Raw genomic sequence first — 6,574 nt, 5'->3', positions numbered from 1 at the left:
TCTGTAATTAATTGTCATTAAAGATCCAAACAATTTTTGGCGCAACATCTCAGAGGATTTCTCAGATTGTGATAATATTAACAGGGGAGAAAAATCAGCATTATTATATATTTTATTATGTCTGGATTGTTTTCAAGCCACTGGAGTAATTGGCCTGTAGCCTGCTCCAATTAATAAGGCTTTTAAATGCGTTTCTACAAATCTGCTTTTTGGAAGCAAAAATCTTGACTTAAAAAACTTACTCACAGCTGAGGTTTATTGCTATGCATGGAGAAAGCCTGGGAGCCATTTCTTTTTAATAATTATTTTCAAAGAGACCTGTGAAAGCATCAACATTTTTAAAGAAGTAGTCCCTATCAAGAGAAGAAAGACTTTGAGATCTAAACACATTTAGCCACCACCATAGGTGAGAGTCTCCTGTCACCTGCTGAGAGAGAGCGCTTGCTGGAAGGCAACATCTTCACAATAAGGGCCTTTGTTTTTGCCAATGTAAAGTTTTTTTCCTCCAGTAATCTGTTGTCCTTGAGTTGGGGCTGGAATATATGGAGATTTCTACAAACTGATTCTTTACGAAAACTCAGAAGATTCAAATGACAACATGATGCCCCTCGCTGGCCCCCAAAAGTACATAATTTGATTTCATTAAGGAATTGCGTTGTGAGATAGCCAGTACAAAAGAGAGACAACCAATTATTTCTAATAGTCATCGTGGGTTTTTTTGGTTCTTTTGCTCTTTCAATTGGGAACATTTATGGGACTAATTTCATTTCTTATGGCAAAATCTATGTAGTATGTTGCTTGCGTCGTAAATTCCAAAGGCAATTCTAATTGACCAGATGAAGTAAGGTCCCTTTGGACTTAAGAATCTCACCATTTCACTTTGCCTTCCCAGATTAGTTCTCAGGAATATCATTAAAGAAGTCACTGATTCTGACTAAATTCGGTACACAACTAAAGGACTTGTAAGACTCGTTAAGTTCCATTTGGTTTAACTTTCTTTTCTTGCAACAAAATGGTAGCTGCCATTGTTTTCAAATGGAATAGTTTCTGTGATTTTTAAGTAGCTTTTATTTTTATTTGTTTATTTTTCATTCTGGAGATGGAGAAAGATTGCATGGATAGAATTCTTGCGAAGAAAAAGTTGGGTTGAAATTTTCATGTGATTGCCTTGAATTAAAAAAAACGGTTAGAGGAACTGAATCCAAGCTCCCTCTTGATGTGACATTCCACTAGATTCTACAAGATGACATCACAATAGCAAAATCTCAAGTCATTTCATCATCTCTCTCCTGAAGTTGGCTCCTTAAACATTATTCATTTCAGTAGAAACTACCAAATAATTTCCAGTCTCCAAGGCTGGGAGACTTATAATAATTTTTTCTGTGTTTTCCTTAATTTTTTGTAGCCACAGCTTTCTTCTGTAGCTATTCCTCATTATAGCTGCCATTCAAAACTCATATCAAGGAGGCAGTGTTCATAGTACACAAAAATTTGACTCTGACTCTGCTGTACCGTCCCCTCATGCTTCTCCTTGACTCAGTAGCTATCAATGTCTCCCATTTGTCCACTGGCACAAATTGAGCTATATCTGCTTGCCTTTTGAAGCAAGATTTGCTCCCCATTTCCAGCTCTTAGCATACACAGTTCGTCTGTCTCTCTGCTCACATTGAGTCCTCTCCTAAAATGTCCACACTTTTTCCTTCTGCCTGTCTTAATCTGATCTTCCCATCCAGCTTTGTTTCAAGCTTCTCCTTCCTATCCTCTTCCCAACCATTATCATCCACACCGGTCTGTCCCTTGTTTCAGATATATTTCAATCACTAATAGGTCCAAATCCCATTATGCTATGTCCATTTAGTTTCTTTAGCTAGAATGGCAGCTCTTTGACTCAAAGAACAATGTCCCATATCTCTTTTGTATCCCCATAGTGACTGGCACAAGTCTAGACATATGGTAGGTGCTTAATATGAAAGAAGTATCTGATAAATGGGACCAATGCATGATCTTCCTAGTTTTCGCTGACATGCCACGGTAAAAACACAATAGTTAGCTATAATTTTTCATGATTTACCTTCCTTGTTTTTCACAAAGTCACCTCTTCTATTTGCCTCAAACTAAAAAGTAGGAAGACGTATCCTTTCTGATTGGAATAGAAGCTAATAGATCATATTAGACCAGCATCCCAAGAATAGTAGTAAAATTAGCTGAGATTCATAATCTTAATAAAAAGTAAAAAAAAAAAATTAGCTGATATTTATCAACAACTTATCATATGCCACCAAATGAAATGGAGGATGGAGGAAGTAAGATGTTTGCCCAAAGGCACAGAGCTAGAAAGCTCAAAGCGTCTGATGCAGATAACCAGTCGCAGCCTTGCACTCTGTTGCCTCTTGGCTGAATCTTGCTTTGCTCTAATCCGTGTCATTCCCCACAGGGTCCCTGAAAGGTATATGCATGGAAGAGGCAAAGGAAGGCATCACAATGCTCTTTTATTAGCTGGGACTTTGACTTCAAACCTCAATGTAGAATTGCACCATTTAGGCTGGTCTCACTGGACGGCTGATTTGCTTTCCAGAGATGAAAGCCTAAATCAGTTAATCTATTTTCCTTTATCTCATGCAAGTCTTGGTTCTTACATTGATGGCAAAGAAAAGAAGATACAAAGGAAAAGGAGTGAGAGAGGTGAAAAATTAGAGAATGTTTGAATCCTCAGGTCTGTTCAGGCAATGTGGAAAGAGGTAAGAGAAAGATGGCCTGAAGTCTTTTGTTGTCATGAGCTTGTCCCATTCTTGGTGAAAGAGGTGTAGTAGGTGCTGGAAGATGCCTTGGGCTTCCTACAGAGGCCACCATGAGCTAAGATCCACTTAAGTGAGAAGAATCTGTTATTTTAGAATGAAATTGGCCAAATTCTGTAATGTTTGAGGGTTGGTAAAGTTTTGAGGCACACTTGCTTAAAAGAGTCTAGAGGAAAAGATATCTCGAAATAATTACAGCGGTTTTATGTTAATACTGACCCTCCAGTTGTTTTTGTATTTAATGGGCTAACAACCATATTAAATCAGAAATCCTATTATCAGAAAGAACTTAAAAAACAGGCAACAGAAAGGAGAACAAACTAGTATAATGGAAATGACAAGCAGTGAAAGTTCAGTGATTCATAAAAGTGAAAAAGGGGGAAAGGATTTTGGAATATTATTCAATGACACAATGATATGTTCCTTAATTAAATATTTTATTTTGCCAAGGTTCTTTCTTTATTTCATGAAAGGAAATAGTGTCATTGGAAGATGATATTCCGTGCTGCTCTCCAGGCATTGAATACGTTCCCTTTTAACTTCTGAGAATAGGCTTTCTGATTTAAGATAGTTGTTAGCTCATTAAATATAAAACAATTTGAAGCTCAGCCATTTATTTCTTTTATCCATGTCTTTTCCACTCCTTCTTCCCTTCTGCCACTCTCTGTCTCTCTGACTTGTCTGTGTTTCTTTCTGCCTCTGCGTTTCTTTCCCACTAAAGTCAAGATTCCCTGGTGGTTTAGTAAATCTGTAACAAATAACATAGGGTATGGCCTGGGCAGAGACGAAGAGATGACAGACTGCGGGAGTGTTGAAAACATATCAAGTCCCTGATCACCACAGACAAGTGGTCTAGACGAGGGTTTTTTCTTGCTCCGCAGCATCCTGTGGGAGGAAAATAGTTTGCTTGTTAAGGTCAGATAATACAATGATCTTATAGTAGGCTGAGAGATGCTGAGAGCCCCAAGTCTCTTTCGAAATTCACGTTGGTGGGCATGGAGTATAAAGGAGCTGGTGTCTTCTAAATTCATCACACTAAGATTTCGAACTGGTTGGCAGGTCAACATAGTTGGAGGAAATACACTAATTGGACATAATTGTGGGATTGTGCACACATGCTGTTTTACCCTCTCACTCTCTTCTCACCTTTTTTCTCTTAGCGTAAGAAACATTGAGTAGCTCCAGTGAAGAAAGCATCATGGGACGGTGGCATAGGATAGCAGGGTGAAATAGCATCACTTCAGCACTGACTCCTGGAGGCACTGTGCTTAAAATGGGAAAGGAGGGCCGGTTGTGAACGCATTTTAACAAAGAAGTCTGTGGCCCTGCAGATTACTCTAGCGTGCAGGAATCGAGTTATTGAGGCATTTTCATTTGCCATAATTTTCTTTGAAGTTGGATGTTTCTAATGATTTATTTCAGTAGTTAACTAAAATATTTGCATCCTATTTAGGCAAAGTAATGGAGAGGACAGCACTCTGGACTTTGAAGAATGGAAATGGGAGAATTGAGCTTAGAAAAAATGTATCATCAGCCATGTAGAAAGCTAGAATTTGGAATAGACTAATTAATTGTGACTCAGTTTTTGTTCTAATACCCTTGAAGACATCAGACGTTAATCTCTCCTCTCTCCTTTGGCGAATCTACTGAAAAATTTAAGTGAGCGAGAGGTGGACTAAATTAGAGTTTTCTTGAAAGCCATGATTGAAATTTATCATCAAGCTTGGGCTAGGTTATCCCTCAATGTACCAACCCACTAATTTTAGAAACCTTCCTTCTTTGTCCTGAAAAATCAATTTAATGTCATGAATAATTTTTTTTTTTTTTAAATCGGGGAAATTGTAAAGATTGTTGAGTGTTGGAGGGATTGGTTGAGAACAACAAATACTGGTTTATTTCAGGATAACATTACCAACGTGGATCTATCCATTTATCCTCTTACACCAAATCTATTCTTAGACCCATTCATTCCCAGATGTTGCCATCTTTGGAGCCATACATCATCAGAGTGAGGTGCTCTTATAATGTATTGCACTAATACATTGTGCGAAGGACAGCACTGATGATAAATTTCTTAAATGATGGTGCTGTCTAAGGCTAATGACTCTAAGAGCAAATGCAAGGTAATGCAGTAATTTCTTTTCAGGCCCCAGCAAAGAATACAGAGGACATCTCAAAACCATTTTCACCTGAGGGTAATATTGAAATAGACAGTATTTCAAGGCCTTCACAACAGACACTTTGGCAGTATTAAGGCAAATGTAAATGGCTTTGCATTTTCAGCTAAAATTCATTTAATGCTTTCCCTCTTGGGAATTAAGTCTTTTTTTTCAGTTTTGGATATTTCTCTCTTGAAGTTGTTTCTCTCTCTTTGTGGCTATGATGTGCCTTGTGCTTCTTTGAATATGCAGTGTTTACTCTGAGCTCTCTACTTTAAGCAGAAGTTATGTTCCCAAGACATTGTTTCTGTGATTGCAGCCAGAGGGATGGACTAACTGGCAGGATTTGTGGCTGAGAGACTTTTGTTCTGGCAAAAGGTATGTGGGTAGATGGCAAATTCCTGTGTGTGCCACAGAGTTGTGTCACATCCATGCCCAGAAATTGTCTGGTTATTCATTAGTTGGGAAAGCAACAACTCTAAACTTGAGGCATTGAGAGGCAAAATGAAACATTTAATGGAATATTTTGGTGGAAGCCATTCCTTTGGTCAGTGTGGTGTATTCTCTTTGTGCTAAAGACAGCAAAAACTGTGACCAAATCATTTCTTAATATTTGGGGGTGAAGCCTCTCCAGATAGGGTCATTCCCATTCTTTGGGCATATTCAAAGTAAAATATGTCTTATGTTTTTCCAAGAGAAGAATGTAAGGCCAAAGATCATCTATACAACGGAGTTTCCTCACTGATGAGAATGATAGTGACAATTGCTAAAATGTATTGGTCATTGCTGGCCACTACTCTGAATGCTTCCCTGCATTATCCCACTGTATTAAGGCAGGTACAATTTTTAAGCCCATTTGACAGATGAGCAATTTGGGCTTGGAGAAGATAAGTCACTTGCTCCAGGTGACATGGTAAATCTGGCATTGGACCTTCTGACTCCTGAGGCTATGAGCTAAACCATTAAACTATTTTGCAGGCTCATGAGTTTTAAAATTAATTCTATGTCTCCATCTACACCACAATGAGAGATAATGAGCATCCAGCCATAGACTGGATTTGAAAATAAATAATTTCATTGCCCAATTCATTGGCTTTTACCAGATGATAATCCATTTAATCCATACTTTTTTCCAGCCTAACATGTCCACAATAAGAGTCAACTCTTTCCTCTTTAACTAGATGTCATATGAAATTTCAAGAGTTTTAAAAATGCTATTACCCTTCACCTTTAAATAATGGGTGAGACCAGTGTGGAATATTTTCTTGCTTTTTTTTTTTGAAGGTATGCTTTTTGGCGAGGAAGATTGGCCCTGAGCTACCATCTGTTGCCAATTTTCCTCTTATTTTTTTCTCCCCAAAGTCCCAATACATAGTTGTGTATCCTAGTTGTAAGTCATTCCAGTTCTTCTATGTGGGATGCTGCCACAGCATGGCTTGATGGCAGTGTGTAGGTCTGTGCCCAGGATCCGAACTGGTGAACCCCAGGCTGCTGACGTGGAGCTCATGAACTTAACCACTCAGCCACGGGGCCAGCCTTGAAATATTTTCTTATTCTATCGTCCCTTTAAAGTTCTCCTCTTTCTGTTAAGAACTAGAAGAGCGGCTCTAGACTTCCCAT

General features: G+C 38.4%; 1 long non-coding RNA gene across 3 annotated transcripts in view; it reads left to right on the top strand.

Moving 5' to 3' along the window:
- The first annotated feature begins 2,532 nt into the window (after positions 1-2,532).
- LOC103550964 (uncharacterized) overlaps positions 2,533-6,574 on the top strand; it is a 45,530-nt gene continuing 41,488 nt past the window's right edge. For all 3 annotated transcript variants that reach the window (XR_011527413.1, XR_011527414.1, XR_011527412.1), the window contains exon 1: positions 2,533-2,738. This is a non-coding gene — a long non-coding RNA (uncharacterized lncRNA). The remainder of the gene's footprint in view (positions 2,739-6,574) is intronic.

The sequence above is a fragment of the Equus przewalskii genome, chromosome 15 (assembly GCF_037783145.1).
Source record: "Equus przewalskii isolate Varuska chromosome 15, EquPr2, whole genome shotgun sequence".
Taxonomy (NCBI): Eukaryota; Metazoa; Chordata; class Mammalia; order Perissodactyla; family Equidae; genus Equus; species Equus przewalskii.
This window is presented reverse-complemented; position numbering and strand designations above follow the sequence as displayed.